General features: G+C 38.8%; 1 long non-coding RNA gene across 3 annotated transcripts in view; it reads left to right on the top strand.

Moving 5' to 3' along the window:
• LOC107976215 (uncharacterized) overlaps nucleotides 1-16,442 on the top strand; it is a 97,841-nt gene that overhangs the window by 57,631 nt on the left and 23,768 nt on the right. For 2 of the 3 annotated variants that reach the window (XR_008537523.2, XR_008537519.2), the window contains exon 5: nucleotides 62-2,069. This is a non-coding gene — a long non-coding RNA (uncharacterized LOC107976215). Of the gene's footprint in view, nucleotides 1-61; nucleotides 2,070-16,442 lie in introns of those variants that run through there. The other variant, XR_008537521.2, reaches the window with a different exon arrangement.

Genomic DNA, 16,442 nt, shown 5'->3' with positions numbered 1-16,442 from the left:
TATGGCTTTCCTTTCTACATAGACACAGTGACAATCTGATCTCTTTTTCTTTTCCCTACAGGTGATCAGACCCAACACCAGGCCATGGTGGCTACAAAGTCTGGCAGAGTCAAAGGAATGAGAAAAGGCTAAGAGTGCATAAGGTTGGTCCAGGGGGCCAATGCTAGTATGGAGGCAGTGAAGGCCCTGAGCTCTGGGAGCCCACACTATTTATTGGTGATCAAACAAAGAAGCAGGTGGTGAGGACGTGCGGATGTGGGGGTAGAAAGGTAGTGGTGCATCAAGCGTAGCTGTGACAGTTTAGCATTTTCTTTGAAGCACATGGAACATGCTCTGCTACGTGAGATAATGGAGAACATGTTCTTCCAACTAAAGATACAATCAATTTACGATCCTGGGAGAGCAAGAAGCAAGGAGCCAGCAAGTCGGTGCACATTCAAAAGGCCACGAGGGGTTTTATGGTCTGAGCCCTGGATTCCATCAAAGCCACAAGGGGTTTTATGCCCTGAGCTTAGATTGTGGTGCCACAGGGCAGCCTTCCACCCTTTGGCACAGAGCTTGGTGTTCCAAAGGCCATGAGGGGGTTTAGACCCTGGACCCAGGACATGTTCCAAGACTCTTTTACATTATGACAGACAAGCTAGTCCTGCCTCAGCTCTTCTACCAACATGTCTCCCTTTTATTTTTGCAAAACTGCCACAGCTATCATTGCTTGTTCTCTAGAGGGGCTTCCTGTCCAGAGGCAGCTTCCACATCTGCAGACTAAAAGGAGACAGCACAACCACACAGTTACTAGAACAAAGTTTACAAGTGTGGAGTTTCCAATGGTCTTAATCCATTTAAGAGGATAGATTGCAGACAACTCATCAGCTGCCTTGTTTAAAATATCAGTGCCAGGGAGCAGGGCCAAGTGAGCCTGAGAGACTTCAAAAACCTGCTCTTTCAGTTTTACAATATTGAAGGTGAGATTTTCCTCTCTGACCTCTAGATGGCGTTTAATTCTTTCCCATTGGTGTTCTGTCTCGTAACTATGAGGAGTAATGCAAAAATCGGATATATTCCAACCACAATGCATTTGAATTCTAGTTTCTAAACTTAGGATGTGATCCCCCATCCAAATTACTGTCTGACAGAGATCACTGATTTGACTATCTTTTGATCTATTTGGGCTTGAGAGTTCCATAATTTCGTAGAATTCTTTTGCCATTTATCAACAAATTCAACAGTCTGCACAGATGAGTGTAAAGCCACACCAGCTACTGCAGCAGTAGTGGTAACAGCAATGAGGCCAATTATAGCAAATACAAGAGCAACTATGAATCTTTTTGAATGGGATAACAGGTTTTTAAGAATCTCAGTTACAATATGAATGGATGGTGATGCATCCCGTGGTCTATTTAGAGACACAGGGATCCAAACTCCTTCTCTGGCTCTAATTAACAAGAAAGTTTGATTTTTATCAAGGGTTGAGTTAATGCAACTAAACAAGTGACATTCGGGGCATGTGATAGAATGGGTATTTATGTCAAGAGTAACATTTCCTATTGCTAACATAAAAGGTGGCTGGACACAACTTTGAATCCAAAAGGTCTGCCACAGACAGTACTGCCAGCATGGCCACCTTTAACTTACTAGTTGTTTTTGGTTTGTTCTGTGCTCTGAGGTTGGCCTCTGCCATCTGTGCCAGTTTGACTTGGCCCCATGTTGGAAGATCCACCTGGCGAGTATTCGCAGTCTTTTTCTTTGTCTCTGAGATGTTCATTCATGCCATCACTTGTATAGGGAGCTCTGGCTTGTCCCAGGGTCCTCTCTTCCTGGTGTGGCTCATGATGGATCTTCAGATGTTTGGTGGGCACCCACACAGACAACTGATTGTCACCTGGAGAGACACAAGCGAATCCTCTTCCCCATGTAATTATTTTTCCTTTTTCCCACCTTTTTGTATGTGCATCCCTCCACCATATATCTTGTCCAGCCTTTTATTTTCCTTTTGTCCTGTCAGATGTTGTTCAGCTGCAGTCATGGGTTGATCTTTTTGTAAATTTAAAATAAAGCTAAGTGTAATTGCATATGTGGGGATTTATATGTCTGATTTCCCCCTTTTTGTTTTTGTATTTGAGTTTTTAAGGTATGATTAGCTCTTTCAACTATTGCTTGTCCTTGTGAGTTTCATGGAATTCCTGTAGTATAAGTAATATTCCACTGTTGAAAAAATGCAGTCGTGGCTTTACTGCAATACCCTGGGCCATTATCAGTTTTTATTTTTTTTGGAATTCCCATAACTGCAAAGCAAGATAAAAGATGTCTTTTAACATGAGCTGTAGCTTCCCTGTTTGACATGTGGCCCAGATAAAATGTGAATAAGTATCTACTGAAACATGAACAAAAGACAATTTTCCAAAGGTGGGAACATGTGTTACATCCATCTGCCAGATGGAATTTGGAGATAAACCTTTAGGGTTAACTCCTGCTCCTTGATGTGGTAGATGTAAAACTTGACAGGCAGAGCAGTTTCCTTAGCCTGTTTCCATGATAAATTATATATTTTTCTCAGACCTGTGGCATTAAGATGGGCTAAAGAATGGAATGTCTGTGCATCATCAAAAGCTGCAGAAACCAGTGCATCTGCCCTTTGATTAAGTTTAGTCAAAGGGCCTGGGAGGTTAACGTGTGCTCTTATGTGAGTGATATAGAAAGGGGAGTGTCTTTGTTGTACTGCTTGCTATAAAGAATGAAATAAAAGATTAAGTTGTTCATCAGTCACATTGCAAATTAAAGCACATTCAATATTTTGTGTGGCTTGTATCACATAAGCTGAATCAGAAACAATATTAACTGGCTGTTTAAAGGTTTTTAACACCATAATTACAGCCATAAGTTCAGCCCATTGAGCAGATGTGAAGCCAGTTTGAAAAACTTGTTGTTGAGGTCCTACAAATGAGTCTTTTCCATTACCAAACCCATCAGTAAAAACAGTAATGGCCCCTTCAATAGGGGCTTTTTGAGTAATGGAAGGCAATATCCATGATGTTAACTTAAGAAACTGGAATATTTTGAATTTAGGATAATGTCTATCAAGAACACCAATAAAACCAGCCAAATTAACTTGCCATTCCTGGGAATTAATATAAGCTTGCTGAATTTGTTGTTTGTTTAATGAAACTATAATCCGATTTGGATTATATCCCATTAACTCTGTTGTGTGCAGCCTTGCTTGTCCTACTAGTAAAGCAATTTGATCTAAGTACAGGGTGAGCGTTTTAGTTGCATTGTGAAGTAGAAAAAGCCACTCAACCAGATCATTCTGTTGAACAATAACTCCTGTAGGTGAACGTTTAGTGGGAAAAACTAAAAACTGTAATGGCTGTGTAGGGTCAATTCGTTTCACCTGTGCTTTTTCTTCAATTAATTGAAGTTCTTCTAATGCTTCTTTGGATACAGAGCATTTACTATTAAGCTCAGAATCACTTTGTAAGGTAGCAAAGAGGTGAGACATACCATAAGTAGAAATGCCTAATGTGGGACGAATCCAATTAATATCTCCTAAAAATTTTTGAAAACCATTTAGAGTTTTTAAATTATCTCTTTGAATTTGAACCTTTTGAGGCTTAATATAACTTTATTCTACCTTCACTACTAAATATTGAAAGGGGGTAGAAGTTTGGATTTTATCAGGGGCTATGATTAACCCTATTGCCATTACAGCCTTTTCTAATTGTTTGTAGCATAACATTAATTCCTCCCTAGTTTCAGCTGCACATAAAATATCCATGTAATGGATACTATCACATTTTAAAAATTGTTCTCTAACTGGCTTAATAGCTTGTCTCACATAAGTTTGACAAAGAGTTGGGCTACTTAACATGCTTTCTGGTAATACCTTCCAATGGTATCTGTCCACTAGTTCTTTGTTATTTACAGCAGGAACAGTAAAAGCAAATTTTTCATAATCTTGGGTAGCTAAAGGAACAGTAAAGAAGCAATCTTTTAAATCTATCACTATGAGAGGCCAGTATCTAGGAATCATAGTTGGGGAAGGCAGCCCTGGTTGCAGGATGCCCGTGGGTTGAATTACAGCATTAATAGCCCTTAAAGCTGTTAACATTTTCCATTTACCTGATTTTTTCTTAATAACAAGCACAAGAGAATTACAAGGAGAGAAAGTAGGCTCTATGTGTCCCTTTTGCAATTGTTCCTGCACCAATTCTTTTAAAGCCTCCAGTTTTTCCTGTTTCAGCAGCCACTGCTCTACCCAAACTGGTTTGGCAGCTAACCAAACAAGAGGAATGGGAGCCAGAGGCTCAGCAATGGCCTCTCCTAAAAATGATACCGTAATCCAGTTCGATCTGTGTGCCCTTTTAATTCTAAAGGTTCTGGTTGGCCATTTTCATTTTTTCCTAGTACTTTCCCCAGGAGATATCCCATTTTTCTCATCATTTCTTTACTGTTATTACTATACCGATCCACAGGAATAGATATTTCAGCAACCCATTGTTGTAATAAGTCTCTACCCTATAGATTGACAGGAATAGGTGTAAATGGGTTGAATTGTCCCTTCTTGGCCATCCAACCCTTGGCATGGCAAAATTAAAGAACTGTGAAAAACTTCTGAGGCAGTCTCTATGCCAACAATACCCACTGAAGCCTTTTCTTTGGGCCATTTTGGGGCCATTGATTTAAAGCAATAATAGAGACATCGGCTCCAATGTCTACTAATCATTCAAAGTCTTTACCTTGAATGGTTATTGTACAAATAGGTCTTTTGTCAGACACTTGATTAACCCAATAGACAGCCTTTCCTGCTGGATCTGTACTACCAAAGCCTCCTGTTCTTTTTACTGTACTACTTCCTAGCTTGGTGTAAGGTAATAGTAATAACTGAGCAATTCCTTCTCCTGAGGAAGCAGACACGGAGTTGACGAACTAATAACTAATTGAATTTCTCTGGTATAATCAGAATCAATTATTCCTGTATGTACAGTGACACCTCTTAAATTTAAACTAGACCTTCCAAGCAATAGACCAACTGTTCCCGAGGGTAAAGGGCCCCTAACTCCTGTGGGGACCTTCTTTGGTGGCTCCCCAGGATGTAAGGAAATGGGAACTGTGCTGCAAAGATCTGCAGCAGCACAGCCTGCTGTGGCAGGGGACAATTATTGTACGTTTGTAACGGCACTGACTGTGCCAGATTCACCTCGGTTTGTTGAGGGACCTGAGGCGGGCCCCTCTTCCCATTTCCCAAAAAAGGTTGCCCATCTTTGCTAAATTTAGAATGACCCTGATTTCCCCAGTGATTGCCCTTCTTGCATCAGGGGAAGATACCAGGACTTCTTTGTTGCTTACTGGTAGTATCCCTTGCCTGTTGATTTCCTTTTTATATTACTTTTTTTTGTGTGTCCAAATTGCCCACAATTAAAACAAGAGCCTGAGAAACAGGGCATATATTTTCCCACCTTTAGTCCAGTCATAGCTTGAGCTAGAAGAGTAGCCTTATGTAAGTTACCCCCAATGCATCACAGCCTTAATATATTCAGCCAAATGACCTTCCGTCTCATAGGTTTAATAGCAGCTTGACACTCTATATTGGCATTATCATATGCAAGGAGATGTATTACAACATCTTGAGCTGTTCTGTCAGTTACAGCTTTATGCACAGTCTCTTGGAGCCGAGCAATAAAATCAGTATATGGTTCTTTAGGTCCTTGTTGGACAGAACTGAAAGAAGGATATTTTTCTCCTGTAACATTTATTCTAGCTTCTTTCAGTCGTCCTCAGGTGTCCTCTGATGATGGGTCCTCCACCTCCACACGCTCTAGCGTTCCTTCACCAGGGTATTCATAGCACCATGTTGGGAGCTAGGAATACTGGCATGATCAGACCCAATACCAGGCTGTGGGGGCTACGAAGTCCAGCAGAGTCAAAGGAATGAGAAAAGACAGGTTAAGAGTGCATAAGATGGGTCCAGGGGGCCAATGCTGGTATGGAGGCTGCAAAGGCCCTGAGCTCTGGGAGCCCACACTATTTATTGGTGATCAAACAAAGAAGCAGGTGGTGAGGATGTGCAGATGTGGGGGTAGAAAGGTAGCGCTGCATCAAGCATAGCTGTGACGGTTTAGCATTTCCTTTGAAGCACATGGAACATGCTCTGCTACTTGAGATAATAGAGAACATGTTCTTCCAACTCAAGATACAATCAATTTATGATCCTGGGAGAGCAAGAAGCAAGGAGCCAGCAAGTCTGGACACATTCCTGAGGCTATGAGGGTTTTGACGCCCTGAGCCCTGGATTCCATTCAAGCCATGAGGGGTTTTATGCCCTGGGCTTAGACTGTGGTGCCACAGGGCAGCCTTCCACCCTTTGGCACAGAGCTTGGTGTTCCAAAGGCCACAAGGGGGTTTAGATCCTGGACCCAGGACATGTTCCAAGACTTTTTTACATTATGACAGACAAGCTAGTCCTGGCTCGGCTCTTCTACCAACACCATGCTGCTGGAGTGAAGGGAAAAATAAAGATATTCTCAGATGAAAGAGAACTAAGAGAATTTGTTGCTAGCAGACTTACCCTTCAAGATTGGCTAAAGAAATCCCTCCAAACAGAAATAAAATGAAAACAGAAAGAACATGAAAACAGCAAGACAGAATTTTCATAAAGGAAAATAATGAAATTGGTAAAAGGAGGAGTATACATGATAGAATATTCTTCACTTTATGTGTTTCTTTAATCATGTTTTATGTTTGAAGCAAAAGTTATAATACTACCTCATGTGGTATTCAATGTATACAGAGGAAATACCCAGGACAATTATACTTTTTTAAGTGGGAAGGTAAAGGAAGCTGTATTAGTCAGTGTTCTCCACAGGGATAGAACTGATAGGATCTATGTATATATGAAAGGCAGTTTATTAGGGAAAATTGGCTCACATGATCAAAAGGCCAAGTCCCATGATAGGCCCTCTGCAAGCTAAGGAAATAAGAAGCCAGCAGTCGCTCAGTTCGAGTCCAAAAGCCTCAAAAGCAGGGAAGCTGACAGTGCAGCCTTCAGTCTGTGCCCAAAGGCCCAAGAGGCTCCTGCAAACCACTGGTGTTTAAGTCCAAGAGTCCAAATTCCAAAGAACCTAGAGTCTGATGTCCAAGGGCAGGAGGAATAGAAGGAAGAATCCAGCATGAGAGAAAGATGAAAGCAAGAAGACTCAGCAAGCCAGCTTATCCTACCTTCTACTTCCTACTTTGTTCTAGCCACACTAGCAGCCGATTGGAAGGTACCCACCCAAATGGAGGGTGGGTCTTCCTCTTCCAGTCCACTGACTGCAATGTCAACCTCCTCTGGCAAAGCCCTCACAGACACACCCAAAAACAATATTATACCAGCTATCTAGGCATCCTTCAACCCAATCAAATTCACACCTCATTTTAACCATCACAGAACCTAAATGTGATTAATGTTTCTATACTTAATTCAAACTGGTAAAACATCAATAGCTGTAAGCTGTGAAAGTTATATTTGTATATAGTAATACTTAGAGTAAGCAATAAGAAAATTTTGCAAATAGTATCCTCAAATATGTCAAAAATGCATCAAAATGGAACTCTATGTCCACATAACCCACAGGCTGATAAGAGAAAAAAGAAAAAGAGGCATAAAAAATGGTGCAAACAGATAGAAAACAAAAAGTAAAATGGCAGTCTTAAGCCCTAACATATCAATGATTACTTTTTTTTGAGACAGGTTCTCACTCTGTTGCCCATTCTGGAGTACAGTGGCACAATCATGGCTCACTGCAGCTTGGAACTCCTGGGCTCAAGCAATCCTCCCACATCAGCATCTCAAGTAGCTCGGTCAACAGGCTCATGCCACCCTGCCTGGCTAATTTTTTCATTTTTTGTAGAGACAGGGTCTTGCTATGTCTCTACAAAAGGGTGGTAGTTTGAGACTGGTCTCAAACTCTTGGCCTCAAGCAATCCTCCTGCCTCAGCCTCCTAAAGTGCTGAGATTACAAGCATTAGCCACTATGTCTGGCCTCAATAATTGCTTTAAATATAAGTGGTCTAAATATACAAATTAAAAGGCAGATATTGGCAGCATGAATTTTTAAAACAGCAAAATATGTGTTGTTTACAAGAAACTCTCTGCCAACATGACATACGTAGGTTGAAAGTAAAAGGATGCAAAAAAAAAAGTAAATATTAACCCAAAAAGCACAAGTGGGTATATTAATGTCAAAGAAAAGATTTCAGACAGAAGAAAAGCAGTAGAGAGAAAAAACAGACATTACACAATGATAAAAGTTGCAATCCACCAAAAATGTAGAGCAATCCTAAAGGTATATGCACCAAACCACAGAGCATTAACGTAAATGAAGCAAAAACTGAGAGAACTAAAGGGAGAAATAGACATATACGCAATTTTAGTTGGAGATTTCAACATCCCACTCACAGTAATTGATAGACCTACTAGACAAAAAGTCAGCAAGGATTTAGAAGGATTAAACACACCATCTTCAGCCAGTAAGACCTAACTGAGGTTTATAAAACTCTCCATACAACAAAAGCATAATACACATTCATTTCATGTACACACGGAACATTCATCAAAATGACTCTCTATATCCTAGGTCATAAAACACATTTAGAAGAAGAGAAGTCATACAGAGTGTGTTTTCTGATTATAAGGGAATGAAACAAGAAATCAATAACAGAAACACAAAAGAAAAATCTCCAAACACTTGGAAATTAAACACACTTCTAAATAATCTGTAGGTCAAAGGAAATAATCCATGGTCTCAAATGAAACTTTAAAAATCACAGAACAGAATGAAAATGAAAATACAGCACATCAAAATTTGTGCTGAGAAAAACACTGAGAGAAAAACTCTCAAACACTGAGAGAAAAATTTATAGCACTAGAAGTTTACCTAAGAGGAAAGACCTCAAATCAGTCATCCAAATTCCTATCTCAAAAAGCACTAAAAAATAAATATCTACAAAAAGTCAGAGTATGCATAAGGAAGGAAAAATTAAGATTAAGTTATAAATCAATGAAATTGAAAACAGAAAAACAAAAAATTAAACAAAAAGCCAATACTTTGAAAAAAATAAAAAATAATAATAAAGCTCAATCAAGACTGACAAACATTAAAAAAAAGCACACACGGAATACCAATATCAAGAACAAAAAAGTGACATCATAACAAACCCTTAAGCCATTAAAATGATAATAAGACAATACTATTAACAATTTTAAACTCATAAATTCAACAACTTCGAAGAAATGGACCAATTCCTTGAAAGCCACAAACTACCAAAGCTCAGCCAAAGTGAAACGGATAACCTGAATAGCCAGTAAGAGAATGAAATTTGGTAATTAAAATGCTTCTGAGTCCAGGGTCTCACTGTTGGGGTGAGCATTTATAGATAACGAACAGGAGGAGGTTAGTATGATCCAAGTGCTAATGGATTCAAGTTGGAGAATCAGTATGAACTCATGTTTAGCTTAATACAGGTGAAGGGGGCCTCCCCCTCCACACCTGTGGGTATTTCTCATCAGGTGGAGATGAGAGACAGAAAAATAAGACACAGAGACAAAGTACAGAGAAAGAACAGTGGGCCCAGGGGACCGGCACACTCAGCATGCGAGGACCTGCACCAGAGCTGGTCTCTGAGTTCTCTCAGTATTTATTGATTACTCTTTTCACTATCTCAACAAGGGGAGTGCAGCAGGAGAACAGGGTGATGGCGGGGAGAAGGTCAGCAGAAAAACATGTGAGCAAAGGAATCTGCGTCATAAATAAGTTCAAGGAAAGCTACTGTGCCCGGATGTGCACATGGGCTAGATTTATGTTTCTCTTTATCCAAATATCTCAGTGTAGCAAAGAGTAACAGAGCAGTATCACCGCTGGCATATCTCACCTCCAGCCACAGGGTGGTTTTCTCCTATTTCAGAATAGAATGAATGTTTGGCTTTACACTGAGACATTCCATTCCCAGGGACAGGCAGGAAACAGAGGCCTTCCTCTTTTACTAATCCTCCTCAGCACAGACCCTTTACGGGTGTTGGGCTGGGGGACGGTAAGGTCTTTCCCTTCACATGAGGCCATATCTCAGGCTCGCTTGTACCTGGGAGGCAGAGATTGCAGTGAGCCAAGATCGCGCCATTGCACCCCAGCCTGGGCAACAAGAGCGAAACTCCATCTCAAAAAAAAAAAAAAAGTGATGGGGATATGTCAAAGGTAATTGAAAGATTTCCAAGTGGCAAAAAATTGAATTAATTTGAGCAACAAAATAATAAAATAGTACTGGATTATAACCAAAAATATGAAATAAATATTTGTGAGCCATGTAATCTAAGTAAATGATTGAATGAACAAATAAATATAAATAAATGGGGAGAAAAGACAAATCTTTTGAATTCCAAATAATTTGTGTTCTCTGCTCTCAGGAGGCGGAGACTGCAGTGAGCCAAGATCGTGCCATTGCACTCCAGCTTAAGCAACAAGAATGAAATTCCGTCTCAAAAAAAAAAAAAAAGAAAACCGTCTAAGAGAGAGGGTTAGGGTTTGCCACCTGAGATCTCGCCCGGTAGTCTGTAACAGTGTGTCCATGTTGCTTCCAACATTCTCTTCATGATGATATGGTTATTCTCTGAGATGGTAGAGGCTTTCTCTATAGCTCTTGTCTTTTATTCATGAGCCCTCACCAGAATTGCCTTTAATGTCCATGTACCTACCTATAGTCCCTTCATGGAAATCTAGGCTTTTTCCACCATGTATCTCAAAACTCATCCAGCCTCTGCTCACTGCCCAGTTCCAAAGCTGGTCCCTATCATTAGGTATGTTTCACAGCAGAACTCCAGTGTCAGTACCAAAATCTGCATTAGTCAGGGTTCTCCAGAGAAACAGAACCAATAGGGGTGTGTGTGTGTGTGTGTGTGTGTGTGTGTAAACATTTATTATAAGGAATTGGCTCATGCACTTATGGAGACTGACAAGCTGAAGACCCAAGAGAGCTGATGGTGTGGTTTGATCCACAGGCCTGAAAATCAGGTGAGCTAATGGTGGGGTTTCTACATGAAGGTCAGCAGGCCCAAGACCCAGGAGGAGCTGATATTTCTGTTCAAGTCTCAATGCAGGAAAACAACAATGTCCCAGCTCAAAGGCAGGCAGGAGGAATTCCCTCCGATTTGGGAGAGGGTCCATTTTTGTTCTATTTAGACACTTGTCTGATTGGACAAGGCCCACCTTCAGTGGGGAGGGCAATCTGCTTCGCTCAGTCTATCAATTTAGATGTTAAGCTCATCCAAAAACACCCTCGCAGAAACACTCGGAATAGTGTTTCACCAAGTATCTGGTACCCCATGGGCTGGTGAAATTGACACATGAAATTAACCATCGCAGCAGAACTGTCAGAAAGACGTTTTAAAAATAGTGATAACATCAAATGCTCACAAGGAGGTTGAGAATCACTAAGTCATTCATTCATTGCTGGTGGGAATGCAAAATGGTACAGCCATATTCACTCCGGAAAATAGTTCGGCTGTTCTTTTTAAAGCTAAAACTTGACTCACCCTATGACCCAGCTATTGCACAATTGAGCTTTCATTCCAATTAAATGAAAACTTGTTTTCATACAAAAACTCTACATAGCAGATTTATGCACAGTGCCCAGAAACTGGAAACTCCTTAAATGTCCTTCAGTGGGCATAGGGGTAAATAAACTGTGGTACATCCTCATCATGGAATATTACTCAGCAATAAAAGGGAATAAACTGTTAATACATGTGACAATTTGAATGAACCTAAGGAAACTATGTTGAATGGGTGGGAAAGCCAATTTTAAAAGGATGCATACTTCATGAATCCATTTATATAACATTTTTAAATAACACAATTACAGAGATGGATAACATATTAGTGGCTTCCTTGGATTAGGTATGCAGCAGTGATGGAGGTGTGACTGTAAAGAGGTAGCATGAGGAGAGGTCTGATGATGATGATATAGTTAAATAACTTTATTGTCATGCTGATTATATGAAGCTATACATGTTAAAAATCACAAGTTATACCCACATATAGAATGCATGCATAAATAGCGAAACCTGAATAAGCTCCATGGATTGTATCAATGTTGATTTCCTGGTTTTCCATTGCACTGTAGTTATACAAGACGCTAAGATTGGAGAAGGATAGGTAAAATGTACCTGGGTATTCCCTGTATATTTCATTGCAACTTCCAATGACTCTACAATCTTCCAAAATACATTTTTTTAAAAAAACAGAGGACCCAACTATATGCTGTCTAAAGACACCCACTTTAAGTATAATGACATACATCGAAATGTAAGAATAAAAAAAGATAAACCATGAGATACTAATAAAAAATGTGGGCTAGCTGTATTAAGTCAAATAAAGCAGAACTTAGAAAATATTAAAAGAGATAAAAAATATTACAAGAGATCAAAGAGGGCATTACATATAATAAAAAAATCAATTTACCAAGAAGATATCAGAACGCTTAAATGCATAGGCACCTATCATTAACAGAGTTTAAAAATACATGAAAAAAAAATCTGGCTGGGCGCAGTGGCTCACGCCTGTAATCCTAGAACTTTGGGAGGCCAAGGTGGGCAGATCATTTGATGTTAGAAGTTCAATATCAGCCTGGCCAACAGGGTGAAACCCTGTCTCTACTAAAAATATAAAAATTAGCTGGGCATGGTGGTGCATGCCTGTAATCCCAGCTACTCAGGAGGCTGAGGCAGGAGAATCACTTGAACCCAGGAGGTGGAGGTTTCAGTGAGCCAAGATGGGTCCATTGCACTCCAGCCTGGGCCACACAGCGAGACTCTGTCTCAAAAAACAAAACAAAACAAAAAAACCCCAATAACTCAAAGGAGAAATATTCAAATCCACAATTATATTTGGAGAATTTAACAGTCCTGCCTCAGTAACCAATAGAACAAGCATATAGAGAAACAGCTAGAATATGGGAGACCTGACCAACACAATCACTCAATTGGACTTATTTGGTCAAATCATTCATTAAGAACATCAGACTATGCTTGCTTTCAAGTGTATATGAAACATTCACCAGTATAGAACATACTCTAGGTCACAAAACAAATCTTAACGGAAGTTCAAAAACAAATTTTTAGAAATAGAAATTGTATAAAGTGTATTCTCTGATCCTATCAGAATTAAACTTAATAACAGAAAGATGTCCGATGAATCCCTCAAATATTTGAAAATTAAACCACTCACCTCTAAATAATCCATGGGTCAAAAGTGAAACGTAAGGGGAAATCAGAAAACCTTTTGAAGTAAGTAAAAATGAAAATACAGCATATCAAAATGTGTGGGATACAGATAAAGCAGGATTAGAAAATTCATAGCATAAAATAATTATATTCAAAAACAAGAAAATTCTCAAATCAATCATTTAAGTTCTTCCTTTAAACAACTAGAAAAACAGAAGGAAGTAGATAATAAACATAAGAGGAGAGATCTGCAAAACTCAAAACAGTAGAATACAGAAAATTGATGAAACTGATAATCAGTTCTTAAGGAAGATCAATAAACTGGATAAACCTTTAGCCAGAATGTTGAACAGAAAAAAAAAAGAGAGAGAAAACACAAGTTACCAACATCAGGAATTAAGGAGATGAAATCATTTCAGAGTCTATAGACACTTAAAGATAATAAGGAAATACTAGGAACAACTGTACGCCCATAAATTTGACAACTTGGAGGAAATAGACCAATTTCTTAAAAGACACAAACTACCAAAAGTCACAAAAGAAAAAACATATTTCCTGAATAGTCCTATAGCTATCACAAAATTTGAATTCTTAGCTAAAATCCCTCCAAAAATAAAAACTCCCAGCCCACATTGTTTCACTGGTTAATTCTAATCACATATTTAAGAAAGAAATACCAATTTTACACAATCTCGTCCAGAAAATATGAAAAGATACAATAATTCTTACCTCATTTTATGAGCCATCATTACTCTAATACTAAAACCAGACAAAAATATTACAAGAAAAAAATTACAAAAATTATCCCTGATGAACAAAGATGTAAGAATCTTTGACAAAATATTAGCAAATCAAGTCCAGTAGTATCTTAAGAAATAACACAAGAATGATGGCAACATTCTAAAACTGGATTGAGACAATAGATGCATAACTCAATAAATTTACTTTAAAAATCATTGAATTGGACACTTAAAATGGATGAGTTTCATGGTATGTAACTTATATTGCAGTAAGTCTGTTTTTTAATAAATAAACAAGATGATACAATACTACCAAGTGGGAATTATCCCAGGAATGAAAGGCCATGCAACAATTGAAACTGAATCAATATAATTCACCACACTATCGCTCTAAAAAAGAAAAGCCATGTGACCATCTCAAGAGATGTGGGGAAAGCATTTGACAAAGTTCACCAATTGACTTATGATAAAAAACTATCAGCAACCTAGGAACAGAAGGGAACTAACTTAATCTGACAAAGAGCACTACAAAAATCTACAGCCAACATCCCACCTGATGGTGGAATATTGAATGCTTCCCACCTAAAATAAGGAACAAAGCAAGGATAGCCACTCTCATCTCTCGTTTTCAAAATTTTAATGGAAGTCCTAAACAGTACCAAAGAGAGAGAAAAAAATTAAAACTTACAGATTGGAAAGGAAGGAATAAAACATTTTATTCCCAGACCAAATAATTAAATAGGAAATCTCAAGGAATCTACAGAAAAACTCTTGGAATTAATAAGTGAGTTCAGCAAGCTCACAGAATACAAGATCAAAACACAAAAAGCCATTTTATTTCTATATACTAGCAATGAACAATTGCTTTAAGTGCCACTTACAATAGCACTTAAAAATGAACTACTAAGGGATAACTCTAACAAGATATGTGCAAGATCTGTATGTGGAAATCTATAAAGCCCTGATAAAATAAATTTTAAAAATCCAAATAAATAAGATACACCAGGTTCATTGATTGGACAACTATGGAAGACACAGATAGTTAAGATGCTTATTGTCCCCAAACTTATCTGCAGACATAATGTAATCCCAACCAAAATTCTAGTAGGGTTTTTCATAGATACCAATGAGCTGATTCTAAAATTTCTATGGAATGGCAAAGGAACTAGGATATTCTAAATAAATTTGAATAAGAATAGCAAAGTTAAAGAGCTCGCACTGCCTGAATTCAAGATTTACCATAAAACTGCAGCACTGAGACCTATCTATTGGTAAATGAATGAACATGTAAGTGAATGAAACATACAGAGTCCAGAAATAGACCCACACAACTATAGTATATTGATTTTCTTTAAGATGCGAAGGTGGTTCACTGGAAAAATGAGTCTTTCAACAAATGGTGTTGGACTTAATGCAAATAAATAAATAAAACTTGATTCATAAATCACATTTTATGCAAAAATTAACACACAAAAAAAATGATTGAACTTTTAGAAGAAAATACTAGAGAAATATCTGTGACCATGGATTAGGCAAACACTTGTTAGGTAAGACACCAAAACATAATCCATAAGAAAAAATTGACAAATTGTAGTATGTAATTTATATTGTAATAAATCTATTTTAAAATAAATAAATAAATGATATGTTATGACCAAGTGGGATTTATCCCAAGAATAAAAGGCTGTGCAACAATTAAAAATGAATCAAAAAAATCAGCCAGGCACAGTGGCTCACACTTGTAATCCCAGCACTTTGGGAGGCTGGGGCGGGCAGATCCCTTGAGACCAGGAGTTCGAGACCAGCCTGGCCAACATGGCAAAATCCCATCTCTACTAAAAATACAAAATTGGCTGGGTGTGGTGGCACATGCCTGTAATCCCAGCTACTCGGAGGCTGAGGCAGGAGAATAACTTGAACCAGGGAGGCATAGTTTGCAGTGAGTGGAGATCGCACCATTGCATTCCAGCCTGGGTGACCAAGTGAGACTCTGTCTCAAAAAAACAAAAAAAAAAAAGGAAAGAAAAGAAAATGAATCCAAATTTACTTTATCAAAATCTAAAACTTTTGTTCTACAAAGGAAACTCTCAATGTAAATAAAAAGACAAACCGGCCAGGCACAGTAGCTCATGCCTGTAATCCCAGCACTTTGGGAGGCCGAGGCAGGCAGATCACGAAGTCAGGAGTTCAAGACCAGCCTGACCAACATGGTGAAACCCCATCTCTACTAAAAATACAAAAAAATTAGCCAGGCACGGTGGCACACGCCTGTAATCCCAGCTATTCAGGAGGCTGAGACAGGAGAATCACCTGAACTCTGGAGGCAGAGGTTGCAGTCAGCCAAGGTCACGCCACTGCACTCCAGCCTGGGCAACAGAGTGAGACTCCATCTCAAAAAAAAAAAAAAAAAAGCAAACCACAGAGAGAAACATCTGGAAATTACAAATCTGACA

This window comes from Pan troglodytes, chromosome 8, assembly GCF_028858775.2.
Source record: "Pan troglodytes isolate AG18354 chromosome 8, NHGRI_mPanTro3-v2.0_pri, whole genome shotgun sequence".
In the NCBI taxonomy this organism is placed as follows: Eukaryota; Metazoa; Chordata; class Mammalia; order Primates; family Hominidae; genus Pan; species Pan troglodytes.
The sequence above is the reverse complement of the archived record's forward strand: the minus strand, read 5'-3'. Positions and strand labels throughout refer to the sequence as shown.